Below are 23,232 nucleotides of genomic sequence, written 5' to 3' on the forward strand. Positions count from 1 at the left end.
CCTTGCGAGAACAGGGAATTGGGCATCATGGGAGATGAAATTCTATGTGAAAAAGTGCAAAGGGATGAATAGAAGGTACATGATACTGAGCTCTATATTAGGTGTTACTACCCAGGAAAAGGATTTTGGAATCAATGTGGACTGTACTTTGAAATTCTGGGCCCAGTGTGCTGTGGTCATCAAAAAAGCAAAGCGAATGTTAGCTCTTATTAGAAAAGGAATGAGAAATAAAATAGAGGACATCATCATGCTTATATATTGATTTGACCCACAGTATGAGCACACCTTAAGTATTAGGTACAGTCCTGATTACTCCATGTCAGAAAAGATAGAGTGGAACTGTTTTAGCAATTATGCCTGGAGAAGAGACAACTGAATGGAGATGTGATAGGAGTCTCTAAAATCAAGAGTGGGGTAGAACAGGAAGTTTTTTACCCTTTCAAAAAGTACTTGGACTAGGGGATACGCCATGAAGCTAATTGGTAGTCTATTTAAAACAACTGGGTAAAGTATTTTTTTTCACTCAAGACACAATTAAACTGTGAACCTTTTTGTCAAAGACAAGTTCCTGAAGGAAACATCATCCATAAACCACTATCAGCAACTACTTATCCCTAGTTGTGAGCAAGATGAATTGTTTCTATTCTTTGTGTTTCTGCCAGGTACCTGTGATCTGGACTGGTCAGTGTTGGAGACAGGATGCTGGGCTTGATGGAACTTTAATCTGCTCCAGTAAGCCAATTTGTATGCTTTTTTAAAATCTTTCCTATAGCTCCCATGATGCCACATGTCTTACCTTGCTGACCTGAATGCCTGGAATAGCTTCCTTGAGTTGGTGCATCATACTCCCTTTCTATTTGTATTCAAATCACACCTAAAAAAAACAATTTTTGGGGCCAATTTATGTTCTTATGTTCTTATGGTTCTTCTGGACTATTATCTTATTGATTTTAAACATGCTTTTTTCCAATAAATAAATAAATTGCCTGTAGTCTGGATGTATCCTGTCCATTGAGCATGACTGTCTCTTATATATGTCTGTGTAGTGCTGTATCTGTCTAGTCACATTATAGTACTAAGTAGTAATAGTAGTGGGTGCAAAATATAAAAAGGAAACAAGGTTCCCTCAGAAATCATCATTTTTTGCAACACTGCAAAAACATACTACATAATAGTTCAAAGAAAGCATTACAGCATACTCAAAGTGTGAATTGTGATAAACTATATATCATAATATGGAACAGTTTATTCATTTTTCATATGCAAAGACAGAAAGCATTAGTAATGTGTTGCATTGTAATACATAGGTTTTCTAGTTTTATCAGGCTACTTATTGCATAAATATTTGTTTCTATTAAGCAATGCCAAGGAATGCCTGCAAAATCAATCTTTAATAAGTTACAGTAATGTTTTCAATCTTGTGTCATCTGCTCTAATATAATATACGTGTGTACTCTGTCATTCTGCATCAGTTTCTAAATCTGTCTTGTTATCAGCTAGATGTAAGTTATAAACTGCTAATGTCAAGCCTTTCTAGATTGTCTCTTAAACACTTCATGCTAAACTACCTAGTAAGTGTATTCTTAGACTTTCAAGTTCTCAAATATTATGAGCTCCTTGTAGACAGAACAAGAATGACTGAGAGGCTGGGAAAGCAACATGCAAAACAACTCAAGGGATGACTTTACTTGTATCATGAGCAGATTTTCTTGTGGGCTCTTCTCGTCTGTTTTCCATGCTTTCTCTTTCCTGACTTTCCTTTGTTGTGTATGTCCTTAGATCATTTCAAGCCTCTCAAGGTATTTTTTGTCCTTCAGGCACCTTATGGCCAAACTCCGGAGTGACTCTTCCATGCTCACTATCTAGCCTCTGTATTTGACTGCAACTCTTACCAATACTATCTTCCCCTTGACTCTTCGTATCAAATTGTTGTTACAGGATCTAAAAGTGTGCTGTACATTACTATCTATTATTTCAGTCATAAAAGTACTGGTTAACTTATTAAGGGGTGGAAGATCTGCTATACAAAGGAAGATCTTATTCTAATAATTGGTGATTTTACTTCAATCCACTTATGATACATTAGCAAGTTCTTTTCCCAGAATTTAATAGAAAAAGCAAAATATAAAATGAAATAAAAAAAACCTTGTCAAATATATAAATAAACCTGTGAAAATAATATTCGTTACACAGCACTTCCAAAGCAAGAAAACCTTTTTAATTTATCTTTTAGAAGGGAGACTGCCTTATCATTCAATGAGAAATCATGGTCTTAATTAACTCTGAGAGCCTTTCAGGCAATAGCCCTTCTAAACTAGATTAATGCAATTATGCTAGGTTGACTAGCTCTTAGCCCAGAAGTTAACAGTACAGGCAAAAGAAAAATCGCTTTTCTCAAACAAATCTTGTTAAAACATATTAGTCACACAACAAATTCAGGACTTAAAAACTTGCTCACTTAGGGGCAGATTTTAAAAGGTACGCGTGCGGCATAGATTTGTGTGCGCTACCCGGCGCGCACAAATGTACGTCCAATTTTATAACATGCGCGCAAAGCCACGCGCATGTTATAAAATCAGGGGTTGGTGCACGCAACGGGGGTGCACACTAATGTACCTTGCACTCACCTAGCCCTCGAGGAGACCAGCTGGCTTTCCCTGTTTCCTCTGAGGCCACTCCAAAATCAGCACAACGGCCATTTGGAGGCCTCTGGCCAAGCCCCACCCATGCCCCGCCAGTGCCCCTGCCCCTTTTTTCAAGCCCCAGGACTTACATGCATCCCGGGGCTTTACGCATGTCGCTGGGCACTTCCAAAGCAAGCAAGCCTTTTGAAAATAGGACCGGAGCGCATAAGCCTTTTAAAATCTGCCCCTTATCTTTCAGAATAGAGACCACCCACATATTCAGATAGAAATGCTTAGGTGATGGTATTAATTCACCAATGCCGCAGGCTCCCAGGAAAGCAACAGTATATGCAAGTCTTTCCATAGTTGCACAAGAATTGTATGTGTACATAAGAACATAAGAAAATGCCATACTGGGTCAGACCAAGGGTCCATCAAGCCCAGAATCCTGTTTCCAACAGTGGACAATCCAGGCCATAAGAACCTGGCAAGTACCCAAAAACTAAGTCTATTCCATGTTACCATTGCTAATGGCGGTGGCTATTCTCTAAGTGAACTTAATAGCAAGTAATGGACTTCTCCTCCAAGAACTTATCCAATCCTTTTTTAAACACAGCTCTATTAACTGCACTAACCACATCCTCTGGCAACAAATTCCAGAGTTTAATTGTGCGTTGAGTAAAAAAGAACTTTCTCCAATTAGTTTTAAATGTGCCCCATGCTAACTTCATGGAGTGCCCCCTAGTCCTTCTACTATCCGAAAGAGTAAATAACCGATTCACATCTACCCGTTCTAGACCTCTCATAATTTTAAACATCTCTATCATATCCCCCCTCAGCCATCTCTTCTCCAAGCTGAAAAGTCCTAACCTCTTTACTCTTTCATCATAGGGGAGCTGTTCCATTCCCCTTATCATTTGGTAGCCCTTCTCTGAACCTTCTGGATGCCTTTTGTCAAATCATAGGCCAACCACCCTACCAAAATCCAGACATTAAATATCTGACCACAAAGAATAAACAAGGGTCACTTACACCATGCACCTTCAATAAGAATGAAAACCCAGCCAAACCAGTAGCCACATTTTCTTTTGGGAGGCCCACCCTCTTAGCCTTAGTGATATTATCTGCTATCATAGGCATTAGAATGGTCCTGGTTCCAATCCTACGTACAAGAGAAAATGTGGGACATGCTTACATGCTGCTCATGTGTACTGCACTCCCTGTATTAGCTACACCTAATAATTTGTACTGGGGGATTTTCTGAGAAAATTTGCCCACGTACTTTTCAAAGTGCAAAACAAAAAAAAATGTACATGACTGCAAACCTCACCCGGACCTTACCCCTTGGATTGCTTCTCCATTACATGTGTAAAATTACGCACATTCAGGGTGCGTGTGCATAACATTACATGCATATCAGGTGGATACTTTTTCAAATGCCATTTCTCCAAATAAATCACTGTCTTATCCACAGAACTTCCTTTGAAAACTACCCTACCCTCCCTCTGTACAATTTTCCAAGGGATTTAGCAGGGAAATAGAGGTTGGCAGACAAAAAATTTTTTTTCTTCTTCATCTGCTTCATTGTTTTTGTTCTTCTTTGTTAATTTTCATTTCTATTTAATATGCCCTAAATCAAAAAGTGCATGCTTAAGTTGAAAAAAATATGTACTAAATTAATTTAATGTACACTACTTTGATTCAGTGTGCACTGAAAATGAGTGTGCTCTGCAATGGAAAACCAAAAGCACATTCCTATTGGGTAACTAAAAAAATTACCCAGTGGGATCAGTTTGATCACCTTGCTTAAAATCTCTTCCCCCTCAGAGTGTCAAATATTAAATAAGAACTTCCAAAATGCATCTGCTGTAAGCTGAATTAAAAAGAGGCATTCCTGGGAGAGTTCTCAGGTCAGCGTGCACATATTTGGATTTTCAAATGTACATGAGGATGATGTGGTGTTTTGCCCCTATTCTACCATCTGCAGAAATTGGAGGTGCAGGTACTTCTATGTCCTACTACCTTGAGGGCAATTTTCCAAAAGGACACAGCTCACTTTTTTTTGCCTTTCAACACTGCCTACACATTCTCTAGGTCGAAAAGTACCTGTGTACTTTGAAACAACACAGTCTATTTGAAACCATCCACTTGGTATTATTATTCATCTGTGGCACATCCTGCTATCAAGATAATCAAGGAGAGGTACAAAGAACAATTCATTTACAATAGTCTGGGAAAACTAACAGGTCGAAACTAACAGTCAGCCTGCTCTGGACGCGTGTTTTCCCTTACCCCTTATTCAGTAAGGGGAGGAAAACGCGCGTCCAACTCGCGGCACCTAATAGCGCCCTCAACATGCAAATGCATGTTGATGGCCCTATTAGGTATGCGCGCGGGATCCAGTAAGTAAAATGTGCAGCCAAGCCGCACATTTTACTCTAAGAAATTAGCGCCGACCTTTGGGTCGGCGCTAATTTCTTCCGGCGCCAGGAAAGTGCACAGAAAAGCAGTAAAAACTGCTTTTCTGTGCACCCTCCGACTTAATATCATAGCGATATTAAGTCGGAGGTCCCCAAAAGTAAAAAAAAAGTAAAAAAAATAAATAAATTTGAATTCGGCCCGCGGCTGTCGGGCCGAAAACCGGACGCTCAATTTTGCCGGCGTCCGGTTTCCGAGCCCGTGGCTGTCAGCGGGCTCGAGAACCGACGCCGGCAAAATTGAGCGTCGGCTGTCAAACCCGCTGACAGCCGCCGCTCCTGACAAAAAGGAGGCGCTAGGGACGCGCTAGTGTCCCTAGTGCCTCCTTTTTCCCGTTTTTCCCGCGTCACCTCATTTAAATACTGAATCGCCCGCACCGGCGAAGGGCTGGTGCGCGCGCCGGGAGAGCAGGCGTTCGTCCGCTCTCCCGCGGTCTTACAGTATCGACCTGTAAATAGGCAGATTCAAGGTAAATGACTGGAGAGCAGGCATCAGTGAATGAAGGTGAGGGCTGAATGAACATAAGAGAGCTGGCATTAGTGAAAAGAAAATATCATCGGGATAAAGTACACACAGGGTAGTACATTTATGAAAGATGGTAGACAATTTCCTTGATGGTATGGATATGCAAGTTTAGGGAAAGAAGAAAGAGGAGACAAAGGATTGTAATAGTAAGATAACACCTAAAAGTCATTATGGGTCACAGTGGGTTTGGAAATCTGCAAAATCTCTACAAATAGCGCAGAATCTGATGCATCCATTTTTACTCTTCCTGTATTTGGACCGTTTCATTTGTTTGCCTACTTGTGTACCCTGTTAGGGAATAACCCCATATAGGTTTTGGACAAAATTCAAAATACAACTATTGGCATGTATTAAACAAAACTGTATGGGTTATTCATCCTGAGAAATGAAAGTATATAGCTGAGATAGAATGACGGCATGCCTAATTAAAGAATATCAGTATCTGTGTGCTGAACATAGGTAGATTTAATAGGCAATTTATGCAAAAAAAAGATAAAAATGTACTATTTCTATAAAAATCCCCCTTTCCTATAGCACTTCTACAAGAGACACATTTAACAGCACAGGAGTTTTCAAATGTATAATAGGGAAGGTGTACAAAAGTTATGACTTTTTTTTTTAGAGTTATACAAGGTAGAAGCTATATTCAGTAATAAAAAAATTACCTTTCACCTTATATAAATTGGAGCAGGATCAGCTCAGGCAGCAAGTGAGAAATAATGGAAGAAGATATCAAACTGAAATTTCCGTTCTAAATTTATATGCCCTGACATTTTTTTTTTTAAATCACTTAGTACATTTTGAGACAAAGACAGTAAGATATGAAATAATAGAGGCGACATGAACTGGTCAGGTAGTAGTGACTGACTTCAAAAGTATGAAGGTAAAGTGCTGACAGTATGTGAGCACAGAATTTCAGCTCACGGACAAGTGGAGATATATAAGAATTCAAAAGTGAGGGATCATATTTTCAACTCTAAAGTACATGAAACTAGTTTTGCATGGGGTGAGGATGGGGGTCCCTCTTAGAGTCTGCTGGATTGGTGTATAGATGTGTGGGTGTGTATTGGGGGGGGGGGGGGGGGGGCGGCGGTGATGCAATGTCTGCCCCATTGAATGATTCTAATGCTGGGAAAGGGAGGGCATGGGATTCTGAGAGTTGTGGCAGATAATGTAATAATATTTCTAGATTTCTTGGAAGTTGGCAACCCTGCTATACTGCCAGGCCCCTCTTTTCCCGCCTTCCCTTCCCCTGTGGTGTATATGTGAAATATTCCCTCCTCTTCCTCTCTTACACCCACTCTCCCTCTCTTCCTCTCTTCCCTCTCCTTACTCTCACTCCTCTCATTCACTTCCTTCTCCTGCCTTTCCCTCCCCTCCTTTCATTCACCTTCTCATTCACTATCTTTCCCTCAGCTCCTACTCACTCGCCTCATCTCATTCACCCCTTACCTCCTTTCTTTTCTTTCTCCTTCTTTCCCTTCTGTATTTTCTCTCATGCTCCCTCTTATCCCTTCCCTTTTTATACTTCATTCTTCCTAACCCCTTTCATTTACTTCTTATCTTTTCTCTTCCCTTCACTCATTCATAGGAATTAACACTCATTCACACTCAAACATAGGATTCATAGGAATTAACACTCATTCACACTCAAACATAGGAATTAAAGGCACTGCCCACAGTTGGTTTAAATCGTTTCTATCAAACAGGTTCTACAAGGTCAGAATAAACAATAAGGAATCTGAACCCATCCTATCAGACCAAGGCGTACCACAAGGTTCATCTCTCTCACCCACCCTGTTCAACATTTACCTCCTCCCCCTCTGCCATTTGCTATCAAATCTCAAGCTTACGCACTACCTCTATGCAGACGATATCCAGATCCTCATACCCATCACAGAATCTATTCAAAAAACCTTCTCCTTCTGGGAGGATTGTTTACAACCAATTAAACAACTCCTCTCCAACCTAAACTTGATTTTAAACTCCAGCAAAACAGAGATGATACTTATCTCACAGGACCCACGTATCTACTCACCCAGCCTTTCGCAACCCTCCTCATTAAACATTTATCTCTCCTCAAAAGTCAGGGATCTAGGAGCATGGCTTGACAATCAACTTAACTTAAAACATTTTATAAACACCACCACCAAGGACTGTTTCTATAAACTACAAGTCCTCAAAAAGTTAAAACCACTCCTTCACTTCAAAGACTTTCGCCTCGTCCTTCAATCCATTATTTTTTCAAAACTCGACTACTGTAACGCAATTCTACTTGGTCTCCCTGCTAACAGTATCAAGCCTCTACAGATGGTACAAAACGCCGCTGCCAGAATCCTAACAAACACCAATAAAAGAGAACATATTTCCCCCATTCTGAGCAACCTCCACTGGCTACCCATCAAACAGAGAATCCTTTTTAAAACCCTCACCATTATTCATAAATCAATACACAACATCGCACCTATATCACTCCAAACTCAACTTCGTCCACACCTATCCTCCAGACCCATCAGAAGCGCTTACAGAGGCACATTATTCGCCCCTCCAGCAACATCATTACTAAGAAAAAGAGCACTCTCAACTGCAGGACCACACCATTGGAACGCTCTCCCCCCTGACCTACGCCTCGAACCCAGTCTACCAGAGTTCAAAAAAAAGTTAAAAACCTGGCTCTTCAGGCAAGCGTTCCAATCTCCAGAATGTAACTAAGCGCCGCATCCTGATTGAACTTGGGAATATTCTGTGTTACAGTTAATAATATGCAATTTTAAGCAAAATTAAATTTCAATTTACCTTACATTTAATTTAAGTTCAACATGCCATTGGCCTAATTTTAATTAAATTACGAAAATATTTAAGGATTTATTGTTATTGTTCAATGTTCTTTGTATTATGAATGGATTATATGTTATTGTTCAATGTTCTTTGTAAAAAAACCCTGATCTGACTTCCCAGACCAGGGCTATCTTTTCGTTCCATGTAAACCGGACTGATTTGTATTGTATACAGGAATTCCGGTATATAAAAATTAAAAATAAATAAATAAATAAATTCACCCCTCCCTTACCCTGACAGAGCCAAGCCCTCCCACCAGGGACTGTATTCACTAACATAGGTCCTTGTCAGCAGCTGTCTTCACTGACATAGGTCTGGCTAGATCACTTGCTCTGACTCATACACCCCTATACAATCTTGCTTTCTCTCTATTTCCCTTCCTTTTGCTTCTATTGCTCTGCCTAACTGCCATGCCCAAGATATACCAACTAAGGGATCTTGCTGCCATTTACCTTCCTGCCATGACCCAGATGTAACACCTTAGAGTTCTTACTGCTACTGCTCTGAGTACCTGCTATGCCCCTTACACTACCTTAAGTATCTTTCTACTACTCTGCCAATCTACTGTAAAAGGGGAATACAAAAATAAAAAAAAAATAAAAATAACTTGTTCTGGAGTTGTCCAAGGGTAGAACAAGGGTCATTGGAATTGGAGCTTTGAAGGATGGTTATAGATGGTTGTAAGCAGATGTGGCCTGAACCTGGCAAAGGGGGAACGTGAAGTGCTAAGCAGCCTGGTTTGAGCTGCTTGAACAGGGTGCTATATCTGGAGACAGTGTAAAGCTGTTCCAAACCCAGCTAAAAGGGCTAGAGAGGCCAGGCCAAAAGAGGCAGAGGCTTTTTTGAGAAGCCTAGAACGTCAGGGCTGGTTACAGACCTGGTAAAGAGCGGCCACCCTGGGAGGGTGGGCAGAGTGATGGTGAATTTGACTCCCTGTGGCATTGGTGATCAAACAAGGAGGAAGCCAAAAGCAGTAGCTGAGAGCCACAAAGTGCAGGGGCCGTGGGAGTCAGTGACTGACTCTCTGTGGAATCACTGGTTTTAATGGGAAAAGGAGTCAGAAGCAGCTTAAGGTTTCATTTGTGTAGAAGGCTCCTCATGGCTTCATCGGGTTATGCAAATGGAGGAAACAGCTGATGGAGGAGGAGCCATAGCAGTCAGCTGGAAGTTGTGTGTTGTCATTGTCGGCCCTCCTGCAGAGAGCTTGGCCACTGCAGTGAGAGGAAGACATTTATACCCCAGGCATCAGGGGCTTTGGGAAAGCTCCTGGTGTACTAATTCAGTGTAGGCCATGATATCAGCATGTCCCATGAGCCAGGAATGTAAACTACTAAATTCATTAAAAGTAAACCCTAACATCTTAAAAATGATTAAAAATAAACAAAGGCTGCAGATAAATAAATCCTGGGGATACAGAAAATGCCCCAGCCATGCCCCAAAAGTATACCTTTAAAACAGAAGTTACACAATCAAGCTTAGAAGCGTTTCCTAAATAAATCTCTCCAAAATTGGTTTAAAAAGCACAGTTTTGATGGGGGACAACAAAGGGATATCTAGAAATCATTGGAAAATTTTTATTTTAGTTGTAAAGGGTATGTTTTTGGACAGCGGGCATGGGTTTTAATGAGTGATTTAGTGAGCATAATGGATGTTTATGGGCATGTGGAATAATGCGAGACATCTTGGGAGATATTCTCATATGTTGGAGAATATGTTTTGAATGTTTTTGTAATTTGAATTTTAAATTGACAGTAAATTAAACCCCAGTTAGGTGACTTTCAGATAGTCTTGGATGGGTTTCACCATGTCAACCAGCTAGGAAACAAGATACAACAGCACAGCATGAGCCACAAGACTGATAAATTCTGAAACCACTCTGGTAACACACAGGCTTCCAGGGATGAGGGCAATATAATGATACTAGAAAAGACAAAGCACAATTTTGTTTGACCTAAAAAATCCCTTCCAGGAAATATTCAAGTCTATCTAAATTCTTCAAATGTTATAATAACATGGGAGAAAATGCAAAGCAGCAAGATTAAGACTTCTTTCAGCTGTGCAGTTTGATTCAAGAAATATTTAATGATACATCAGCACTGGCACCAGAATCCACAGCTTCTGGAAAAGTCTGTGTCAGTTATAGAATCCAGTGAGAGATGCACTGGAAACCAAGCTGAGAGTGAGACCTGCCCAGTGACTCTGGTCTTGAGGCCTAATAAAGTAAAAAAACAAAAAACAAAAACAACCCCCCCAGAAATAAGCAAAGTAAAGTAGCCAGCCACTGGGAGTGATTGTGTGTTTGAATGAGATACAGGTAGGGTATAGGACAGTAAAAGTTAAGCTATTCACAGTTGGCCTGCAATGTAATAGTTTTCAGCTGTTTAATGTTATCATTATGAGTGGATGTTGAATGAGAGAAAAGAAGACATATAAACCAGAAACTGAGTTGTCAAAGCAGAGATACTGAGGTGCATCTCATCAAGCAACTCCCTTATCCCCAGCTTAGAGGAGTGTCCCGCCTGCTAGACAAGCAGTACCCTAGCTCTTGCTTGAAGCAGAACCAATGCTAAGGGTCTGTTACCATAACAGTGAGTCAGGTAACCACATGTCTCAACCCTCACTGGATGACAGCCCACTAATTCCTAAGGGAGACTGGGGAATTGTGAGTCCTTTCACCATATCAATGCCAGAAGCTTAGGTATACTTCAGATGACTAAGAATTAAATGAAAAACCCAGAGAAATATTTTATCAGAGCAGGAAAGAGAAAGGCTGAAGTTTAAGCATCTTAGTTGTGGTAAAAAGTGGTAGCACAGCTGAGCCTTAAATCCCTTGGGCAGGCCTGTGTCATCGAGAAGTGTCAGGGTAGCGTTCCCATCACAGGGCCTTTAAGAAATGTGTGCAGTGCCCACTGCCCATACTTGCCTAGGGAGTCCTAAAACTGAACCAGCAATACGGTGCCCCAGCGACATCAGAGGAACATGTCATCAGGATGGGACCAATGGCACACTCTGGTGAGTGCAGCTGGTCTTGGGAGTGATCCGCAATGGGCCAAGCATTAAAGTACCATTAATACTCTTGGCCACAGTAGAGATCCCAACACAGAGATCACAGTTTACACTATAATGGCCCTTACACCATATTCGTTGTCTTGCTGCTACTGCTCTGTCTACGTGCCTTGTCCCAGATGAAGCACCTTAGGGGTCTTACTGCTACCATTCTGCCTATCTGCCATGCCGCTTACACCACAATTAGGGTTTTGCTACTATCACTCTGCCTACTTGCCATGCTCTTGGTGATCCAACTTAGGGGTCCTGCTGCTACATGCCTACATTCCATGCCTAGATGTACCACCTTATGGGTCTTTCTGATACCACTCTGCCTATTTGCCATGCCTATTCTTTACTAGCATGAGAATTTTAGTGCACTTTTTGTTGTTGCTGTTGTTCATTAGTTGGTTAAACTGTTGTGTTTTGTTTTTTGTCCCCTGGAAAAAAAATATGAAAAAGTAAAAAACAAAGTTTCTCCTTCTACCCCACTCTTTTCTGGTTCTTCATTTTGTTCTACCCTTCTACAAACATAGCCTGGTTCTCCCCCCTCTGTTTCTTTGTTTGTTATACTAGGGTATATATTCCCCAGAAAAAAATGGAAAAAAAAAGAAAATATGAGTTTTTCCTCCTAATCCACCTGCTTTATGGTTCTTCATTTTGTTCTATAATCCCAGCATCAATTTTCCACACTGTTTGTTTGTTGTTAATTCTGGGTGTTTTTTGACTATAAAATCCTTCAGAAAAAAATATAAGCAGAACAGAAAGCATACACAGAAGATACCTTTCACATCTTTGGAACATAGTATAAGTTTCAGAAGGATTAGATAACTAATGCAACACCAGAAAATCAAGACAGGAAAGAGAAAAAAGTATGGGAAAAACATAATTAATAAAGCAAATCTCACAAATTTCTAAGAAAGGTGCTTTGATGAGAGACCATTGTCATGTTCTGATTGTGACTAAAATTTCAATCAGAAAGCAAATTTAACAAGAAACCCCAAATTCTACCCAGCATCAAGATGAAATTCAAGTAGGGAAAGAATACTACTGAGGACAGATTATTCACTTGTACTAAATCTGACAAGTGGCAAGTGCTTCACCAGGAAAACAGATATCATCCATGCCATTCTGCCTTGCTGCTTTACCCCTATCCTTCATCTTAAAAGTTTTTCTTCCATTCAGCATTGCTGTTGTACTTACTGGGTCAGATTTTCAAAGGGGTACGCGTATAAGATACGTGCGTACCCCAAGAAAACCTGGCCAAAGTACCCCCTGCGTGCACCGAGCCTATGTTGAATAGGCTTGGCGGCGCGTGCAAGCCCCGGGATGCGCGTAAGTCCCGGGGCTTTCCTGGGGGGGTGTCAGGGGAGTGTGTCACGGTGGCGTGTCATTTGGGGGCAGGGACGCAGGCGTGGTTCCGGCCTGGGGGCATTTCGGGGGCATGGCCGAGGCCTCCGAAACGGCTCCCGGGCCTGGGAATAATGCGCCGGCGGCCGGCCCGGTGTGCGCAAGTTATGCCTGTTTCAGGCAGGCATAACTTGTACAACAAAGGTAGGGGGGTTTAGATTGGGCTGGGGGTGTGTGTTAGGTAAGGGAAGGGAGGGTAAGGTGGGGGGAGGCGGAAGGAAAGTTCCCTCCAAGGCCACTCCAATTTCGGAGCGGCCTCGGAGGGAACGGAGGCAGGCTGCGTGGCTCTGCGCGCGCAGGCTGCCAATTTTGCACAGCCTTGCGCGCACCGATCCCGGATTTTAACAGATACGTACGGCTACACGTATCTGTTAAAATTCCTTCCTTGAAGGTCTTGCTGTCACTCTGCCTTGCTGTCTTATCCCAGACTCTTCAGCTTGAGTTGTTATTGCCACTTTGGGTGGGCTGCTTTGCACCTCTCATGGTGTCTTTATGTATTGATACCATTCTTTGTGCTGCTTTGTCCCTTTCTCAGTGCCTTGTTTCATTCTTGCTTCATATTGCATTAGGATTTTGGTTCCACCCTTGCTGCCACATTGCCTCTTGTACTACCTGCAAGGGTTCATGCCACTGTTGTTGGTGCCTTGGCGTGTTCTTCCCACTTGGCGTGTGCTTCTTTGCTCCTCTGATGGTGCCTTGGAGATCTCCAGCCACTGCTGCTACCCCTTTACTTGTTTATGGTGCCTTAGGCTGTTGATGCCACTTTTGGTGCCACATTAATATAGACTTCATATATTGGCTTGCCTTCACCCTTCTGATGTCTATCCATAAATTTTATTAGAAATAATTAGAAATTTTATGAGTCTGTCTTCTTGTTTTGATACTGTGTACTTGCTATTTTCAAGAAAAAGATTTAAACTGAGAAATGATTAGAAATTCCAAATAGGGGAGATCAAAATAGGCTACATTGCTTCCCCCCTTAACTATAATGGCAAACAAATGATTAAATAGAATGAACAAGCAAATATATATACGTATTTGTTTGGAAATTAATGACATTAATGGATGTGCACTACGAAATGAATGAATGAACAGAGCCACTTTTTTTTCCTCTGCACATCCCTATAGGAATCTAGAGAGACTTGATCTCTATGGAATTTAAAGTGCTAGATCCACATGGAGCTATCACTTTAGGAGGCCATCTTGTATGGGGTTAACCTGCTCCTGCCTATACATATTTATTGTAGATATACTGAATACACGATCTGTTAGATGTTCCAGGAGCTGATTGTTTTATAGCACTGAGGTCTTTAGAATAATTGGTATAATCAGATCCAATGTACTGCTGTACTCTAAACAATAAAGGGCTGGGCCATATCTTTTCTAGTAACATAGAGTATATATTCCATAAAGCCAGCTGACAAAGGCTGAAGAGAATGAACAGACTAGCAATTGGGCTTTTTCTGCTCTTGAAAATTCCCACAGTCAGAATGATAGACCCCCTAAATGATCAGGCCTGCAGCCTTAGTTTTATCTTTGCAGCTACATTTTCAGAAGCCTTATTTTCTCTGTGTCATTTTCTCTGAGGCTGTTTATAATTTAATATGTCTGCAAGACTTATCTCTGAGTTCCACACTTTTAATGTATCACCTTTCCTCAGTTCTCTAAAAAAAAGAAAGAAAAAAAACAGTTTCTAAATGAAAATACATAATGTATTATAAAGATAATTCATTCTGAACTTCAGACTGCACAAATAGGTCTTCTTTGCTTAAAATAAATACCAGGAACCAAAACATGCTTGATAACCATATCATACAGACATATCATACCTATGATTGATAATTGAGACTAGGTTGTAATAACCTGCTATTAATTTTGAACATGTAAAAAAATACAATGAAAGGGATATTTAATGTAAATCATATGAAAGAATAATGTATAATGCAGTTTGTATGAAGCAGTACTCAAAGATGGAACTGTAAAGTTAACACCCCCCCCCCCCCCCATAGATTCTTTGTATAACAACAAACACTCACCTTGATCCAAGTACAAATAACCTTAAACAAAGCAGAATAAAAGAATACTTTTTTTTTCAACAATGCATACAAGTTTCTTGAATACATGAAATGTGCTTCTTGCTTTTTGTTTCTTTTTTAGAAAGTTGTTACTAATGGTAACAGTAGAAATCACTTTCCCTCTCAGCACAAAGTTTTGAAAGATGAAAGAAATGGTTGCAAGATTACTTTTCAAACAGGCCAGATGAACTCTTTTTTTTTTTTTTTTTTTAATTCCAGAAGATATGCAGTAGGATAAAATGGTTCCTAATCAATTGCAGTAAGTAGGCATGCATTTAGTTTAACTGTGCTATCCTATCACATAATTTTAATTCACTTCGATGCTGAAATTTCAAAGTATTTAAAAAAAGTTAAAGTTGAAATAAGCAAATTTGTGTGTGCATTATTAAGGTGATTGTGTGTTTGTGTTGTGTGTGTGTGTGTGTGTGTGTGCATGGAGACACAATGACAACACATTTCAAATTGACCTTATAGGTTATTAAATTCTGTGCAGTAAAGCATGAATAAATGGAAGTACAAAGTCTATCCCAATGGATCAGTGGCAGTGTTGCATACTGCCATGAGAAGGCCTAAATTTAATTTTTGAGATACGGCTTCTGCTTTTTGGATTAAACTGAGCTAGGGATACTGCAAGGCAGGGCTTCCCAGACCCTCGTGATCCCACAGCCAGTCAGCTTTTCAGGATATCCACCATGAATACACATGAGAGAAAACTGCACATACTAGGCCTAATTTTAAAAGCATTTGCACACTTAAAACTGAGTATTACATGTTTAAATGCAATTTTCCCATATAAGTGGAATTTTGACCATTTCTACCATATACACCATTAAATTGTCAATAGGTTTTACCTGTCCTAACTTCATTTAATGTGGATAAATGGCTTTTGGAAATTGTCATGAGAGTATGCCACATTTACATGCGTAACTACTTTGAAAATTCACCTGATAAGGTCCCCAATATAAGCAGAGTTTTCTCATGCATATTCATTGTAGATATCCTGAAAATACAACTGTGGTTGGGGAGTCACCGGAACTGGTTTGGGAAATCCTGCTGTAAAGTCAGTATTCACAGCTACTTAGGAGTAAGTAGTGCAAGTCTTCCCTCAAACATGACACCTACTGGCAAGAATTGGGATGCACATGTGGCAGAATATAGAAGAAAGCACACACTTTGTGACGCTTGGCCAAGGATTATTACCGTGCTGGCTTGACTAGGTAGGAGGTGTTTAAAATTGGGGGAACATCCCCAGTTAGTTGTAAACTGGAACTCATAGTAGTCTATTGCCTGTAGAGGATAGTTCCAATTGAGTTAGAAAATTCAAAGTACTCACAAATAAAAACAAAACACACAAATAAACTATATTCGTTTATTAAACTAGTCTGAAAGGTTCTGCCTTCAAAGAGGTTTATCTTGCGTTCTAGTCATACAAACTAAGGAGGTAATTTTCAAATAGTTACAAGTGTAAAAATTAGCATATATGCATGTAAGTAGCCTGTATTCATGTAATAGCTCTTTTATAAAAGCTGAAATTTGTGCATACCTAACATTTCGCACACAGATATACACACATAACAAAGAATTGTTCTATAGGCATTTTGGGGCAGAGTCAACAGTTAAGCAAGTAAGTTGCTATTTTAAAAGACATCCATGTACATTTTGCAACTTACTCAGGAAATTTTACATCTGCTAATTATCTTGCGCAATTGATATCAGATGTGTTTATTGTGTAGTATTGGCTTGGTGAGAGGTCTGTGTAAACTGGGGGAAGTTTAGGCTGAAAAATCTGAAAGATCTTGATGACCTGGAGAAGGACTCGACAAACTGGTGGAGTAACTGGTAAACTGATTAAGTTCAATTATGCACACATGTTTTAGAAATATGTCGACTTATGCATGTAAATCAGGTTTTACACAAGTATGTCCTACTTTATTTTATGCATAAAATATATGCAAATATATTTTTTTAAATAAGTAGAAAACAATACATGTTCAATGCATTGAAATACTCGCTTTCAATACACTGCATGAATTTGTTTATAAGAATATGAAAGTGTATATGTTCCATGGTAAAGATATACCTCTCTTATATTATGCTCATATATGATACGAATGAGTTATAAAATACAATCACAGAACTACGTGCAGCCATGGAATATACGTTTCTTAAATGAATAAATAAATAAATGCTGCTGCATAGGGATATGCAGGTGTAAAAAAATTCATTTTGTTTTGTGGGTTTTTTTCTGGAGGTTTTTTCCCCACAAATTTCATTTTGTTTAATGTTTATTTAGTTTGTTTCATTTAAAAAGAAATGAATTAAAAAAAAACTAAAAAAAAAAAAAAAAAAAAAAAGGAAACAGGGCTTCCCAAAGCCTTCCATACCAACCCATTTTTCCCAACCAAAAAAATGCCGGGGCCAGGAACTCCCCAGCCTCAACTTACCCAGTCCATTGGGGATCCATTTGTGCAATCTAGGCCCAGGCTAAAGCCATGGCCTTCTGTAGGCTGAGGCTGCAGTAGATTGCCGCAACCTCAGTGTAAGCTCTATGCAAGGCTGAGGCTTGGAGGCCTGGTCCTGATTCCTTGGCTCGACACAAGGGCCTAAGTCAGATGCTGAAGCCTCAGCCTTGGCCAAAGCCTGTACCGAGGCCTGAAGCCGGGACATGGGATAGGGACCAGGTCCTCATGCCTGGTCCTCAGCTCAGGATGTCACATCTTGGCCCAAAGGCCAGGTCTTGAAGTTGGGGTCTCAGCCCAGGCCCCGGCCTCATGCCAGAGCCTGTCCCAAAGGCCATGTCCTGACTCCTGGGACTGGCCTAGTTTGGAGCCTGGGCCTAGACACCTGGACCTCAGCCTAGGCTGGAGCCCGGGCCCTGGCCTGAAACTGGGGCCTGGTTAGAGACAAGGTCTTGACACCTTGGCTTCAGCCCAGACCCAGGCCCAACACCAGGACCTGTCCCAGAAATCAACTCCCAATGCCTGGGAATCAGCATAGTCCAAGGCCTGGGCCCAGGCCCCACAGAGCAGCCCAGCCAGGCCAGGTACCGATGTCAGGATCTTGGCTTGGACCCAGACCTGAAGCTAGGGCCTGGCCAAGAGCAGGTTCTAGATACCTGGGCCAAAGCCAAAGCCAGGTCCTGGTCTCAGGCCCGACAACACAGCCTGGCCTGGAGGCTGGGTCCTGATGCTAGGGCCTTGACCTCATCCCTGTTGCGACCGTCGCTGCCCGATGTCTCCACTCCGCCCACCTTACCTCTTTTGCGACTCCCTCTTTGGTTGATGGAAGTTTGGCTGCCACGGTGTCATCTTGCCATTCTCCTCCAGCGTCCCCGGACTGGCTAGGCTCTGCCTTCTGCCATGTTCTCCTGAAGCCTAAGGGCGCATGCGCGGCACAGCCCCGACTGAAGTACCAGCTGTGGCGCAAACCTCAGGGGCATCCCCCTGAGATGACATCGTCAAGCCCAGATATTTAAGGTCTTTGTTTTTGCTAGCTATTCGAGTTAGCAACAGTTTACCTAGCTTCCTCCAGGTATCGCTGCTGATGGGATTCACTCTCCGCATACCTTGCTACTCTGCCTCCTCTGACTTTACCAGGTGTGCCTGCTCCTCGGGGGCCTTACTCTCTCTCTTGCTTTTCAGGTCGCAGTCTGGAACCGGTACTCGCTCCTCGAGAGCCCACGTTCCCGGACCTGCTACCGAATACAACTTCTGCCAGGAAGTCACCACTGCCTACAACACCAGTGAGTTACCATCTCTCTCTCAGAGCTTTCCCTGGAACTAGGTACTCGCTCCTCAAGGGCCTACTTCATTCCAGCCCCTGGGCTGCTTCAAGAGATTATTGTGTGAGTGTTACCATCAAGGTTCTGTTCCCAAACTCTGCATACTTTGCCTACTCACTATATTCAGTTTCTCTACAGCTCAGCCATCCTGGGATCACTGTTCCAGTGCCTGAGGGACTACAGCCCAGCCGGGCTCTTCCAGCTCACTACTGCCACCTCTGGTGGTTTATACAGTTTAATAAAAGATCTAGTGTGTGTCTGTCTCCCAACTCTCAGCCTGACCGGTGGCCCCTCTCGGGATCTTCCCCATGGGTGTGGTCATCTGCCACCGGCCCAAGGATCCACCCTCAATTATCACAAATAATAACAATCCCAAGCCCAACTCTGGGGCCTGGCTTGAAAACTGGGTTCCAATGTCTGTGCCTTGGCCTAGGGTTAGGCACAGGCCCAGAGACCAGGCCTCAGAGATCCTCATCTTAGATCTTCAGTCTTCTTTCTTCTTCTTCTAATGAAGCCATCTGCTGGGAGCCTGCTGGAGTTGATTAAAGATTGCATTCTCACCAGTAGAGGGTGCCATTTTGCTGGACGGCAATGCAGTATGGCAATAATGCACAGTACAAGGGCTATCTCCACTGAGGAGGTGGCGCTGGAGTTCATTTATACCAGCATGACCCCCAGTGGGTGGCATCATTAGAAGAAGAAGAAAAAAGACTGAAGAACTAAGAGAGGACCTCTGAGGCCTGGGCTCCAGGCTTGGACATGACCCTAGACTGAGGCCCAGGTTTCAGACTCAGCCTCCAGGCCAGGCTCCGGTGTTGAGATTGGGGCCAGACTCTGGCCTCGGCCCTAGCTGAGATTAGGGGCCCAGTCTCCCCGCCAGACCATGGTGTGGGTCCGAACCAAGGCCCTGGTATCAGGACCCAGCTCCAGTCCAGGCTACAGAGTAAGGACTGGGTCCATGCCCTGGTCTAGACCAAGGCCTAGACAATTGGGACTCAGTCTCCTGACTGGGACCCAGTATCAGGCCTTGGCCTAAGATTAGGCTAAGGCATCAGGACCTGGCTCCAGACTGATCCTTGGCTTCAGGCCTGGGCTCAGGCTCCAGCCTAGGCTGAGGCCCAGACCTCAGGACCTGGCTTTGGACCAGGCTCAGCATCAGGTAAGTTATTTTTTGGGGGGTTCTAGACCTTTGCTCAGATTCATTTAATTTGGGGGGCCCTCAATTCATTTTGTGGCTCCCAAAATGAAACAAATTGCCCTTTATTCCTTGCATTTTGCAAATTTGTTTAAAATGAATGTGCATCCCGATTCCCTACTGCTGCTCATAATTGTTTGAACATTATCCTCTAAGTGTTTTCTTATTGGGTTCTAATTATCCTACTTTTCCAGACTGGAATCTAAGGGGACTGTTTACTAAAGCTTTTCTCCCATTCTGGGTCTATGAGGAAAATTCTTAGATAATGACCCCCTAAATTTGAAAGCAGACTTTATGGGCAACATTCAGTTTGAAATTAAGATGTTAAACAGAACCTTGAAGTACTCTCAGATATTCAGCTGTTAAAATGTACTTTATCATTCAGGTTTCCTTTTTTGTCTCACTTATCTACCATGCACTCTAGTTATGCTATATTGTCTAGTAATATAATGTTGCCCAATTCAAAATCAGATATAAGAGTTGATGTATGGAATATTTTATTCAGATGCACGTGACACAAAAGCTAAGTTGCAGTATACATCTCCAAATCTAGTATTCATCACTTTTATATAGTTTGACATATCTGATTTCATTTATTAAAGAGACTGCTCTGCTCATATTGCTCTTCCATTAAATGAAATGCACTTACTTCAGCTCTTCCTTCCCTTCGAACTAAAAATAATGAAACAAGATAGTTTTAGTTTCAATCAACTTTGCTCATTGAGTTTCTTGACATAATTTAGCAGATATCTAGTTGTTAAATATGTACCGTATAATACTTAGGACTGACAGCAATGGATGTCGGATTAGCTGTATCTTATTATCCACTAACTGCAATAGAGTATAGAGTTGCAGAGCTTGCTTGCCCATTATTTCCATTCCTGACCTGCAAGGATCATGCTCTCTATAGGTGAGAGTTTACTTGGCCCTTGTGCTAGAATCAGTAATGGGTACCTTATGGCTTGAAAATGGCTGAGGTGGGATTTAATTAATGTTTCAGGATAGAAACCCAATATGGCTGCCATCTGCCTTGGACATAAAGTGCATGAATTGGATATCTGTCAGGCAGCAAAGCCGCAAACCTTTACTTTGTTAAACCATTACTGAACATGCCTATAATGTTTTAGAAAATTTAGATATGAAGATGGTTTAAAACTAGAAACACTTTAAAACTAAATATGCAGATTAGTCATGGACGAGATGTTTTGGATTTAATCTTCCCTCAGATTCAAGAGGATACCAAACATCTTTGAAGACATTTCTGCTTTGGCTTGAACTCTAAAGCTTTATAAACCATGATCACTTATTGGCTGAAAAACAAAAGAGAATGTTCTCCTAAATTATTTATTATTTTTCTGCGTTTAGTTTGAGGTGGTTATATGGATCCCTTCTCCGAGCACGTCACAAATGCAGAAAGGTCAATAGTTTAGGTAGTGCTAAGTATGCCTAGACTCAAATCAAGAGAATAAAACCGGAGAGTTAGAGGTAGATCTTAAAACAGTACGCGTGCGGATTTTATTTTATAAGATACGCGCAGCCGCGTGTATCTTATAAACTCCGGAGTCGGCGCACGTAAGGATGCGCAAAATTGGCAGCCTGTATGCGCCGAGCCGCGCGGTCTGCCTTCGTTCCCTCCGAGGCCGCTCCGAAATCGGAGCGGCCTCGGAGGGAACTTTCCTTCCGCGTCCCCCCACCTTCTCCTCCCTTCCCCTATCTACCCCACCTCTACCTAAATCCCCCCGCTACCTTTTGTTGTGCAAGTTACGCCTGCTTGAAGCAGGCGTAACTTGCCCATGCCGCCTCGGCATCCCCTGGCACAGGCTGCAGTGCCGGGGGACTCGGGACCGCCTCCCCCCCACCTGCCCCCGAACCATCGCCACACCCCCGGACCCGCCCCGGACCACCTCCTGACCCCGGACATCCCCCAGGACATGCCCCCGGACTGCTACCGCCTTCCAAGAGAGACCTTATTTCCAGATATATGGACTGTGAATCTACCAATGATACGAGGGTTGCCTCTTAGCCCTGGCAGGGGGAAGGATGGATCCTGAAAGGAAAGGGAGGGGAGGGGGGAGAGGGGTTCAGGGAGTGGGAGTTATGTACTTCTTATTGTTATTGTTATTATTTTATTAGGGCTGTTGTCACTTAAGTTGAAAAATTCAATAAAGAAATGATGAAAAAAAAAAAGAGGTGGGGGGAGGGGGGTTATGTAGACTAGAAAGGAGAAAAGTTTGATTTACCCATCTCACCACCAGAAAGCAGCTAGATATGAATAAAACCTGAAAATTGGGGTTTTCCAAATATTTATTGCCAAGAAAGGGGATATTTACCTCCTATTGAGTTTGTTATTACATTCCCCAAATCTGATATTTTCAAGGACATGAACTAAGAATTTTGGAGCAAGTAAAAGGTGGATCCATCCTATATTTTCCATTTTCTGGATCCTCTCTTCTGCCTTTCCAACCTGCAACTATTTACCCTCCTAGATTGATAGCTTTTATTCATGTCCTAGAGCAGTGCTTCCCAACTTATCCTTGGGGCACACTTGACCAGTCTAGTTTTCAGGAAATCCACAATGGGGAGGGGGAGTGGGACTGTGAGGTTTGGGGAGGGGTTCGGATGCATACTTTTTCATTTTAACAAGTATGCATGCAAATTTACTTGAAATATTTGTGCGCCCAGAGAGATAAACTTTCAAAACTGCTCACGTTCATAAAGGCATGTATACGGGCACATGCAAATTTAATACTGTATTTTATTATTGTATGTATACAAATGATATTCACAGGTTATAAAATAGGAGTACATATATGCACAAATGTGCTCATGAATCTAAAAACAGTGAACTGTGCAAATTTGGATTTATCCGGATACTTAGCGCAACGTATCTTGAAAAGTTCCAATGTATCCGGCTGAGTAGTGATACTTTGCCAGATAAGTCTGAAAAGCACTACTTGTCTGACTAAAGTAGCAATTTTTTGAGTTATCCAGTTATTTAAGATAGCCAAATACTTAAAGAAAAAGTGCAGCTTAGCCAGATAATTCTTAAAATGCTACTTATTCAGCTTTCTGACTTTGCCGGATAAGTTCAAATTTCTCCAACTAAGTAGTGGCTAAGGTGCAATTTAGCAAGACAATTCAGAATTTAGCCAGATAAGTGTTTTCAACTATATATCCTCATATTTGGATGTGAAATAGTTTTATTTGCATTATTTAGGCTCCTTTATCCCACATAAGTTGGGCTTTTACATGCATTAACCC

Source organism: Rhinatrema bivittatum, chromosome 1 (genome assembly GCF_901001135.1).
Source record: "Rhinatrema bivittatum chromosome 1, aRhiBiv1.1, whole genome shotgun sequence".
NCBI lineage: Eukaryota > Metazoa > Chordata > Amphibia > Gymnophiona > Rhinatrematidae > Rhinatrema > Rhinatrema bivittatum.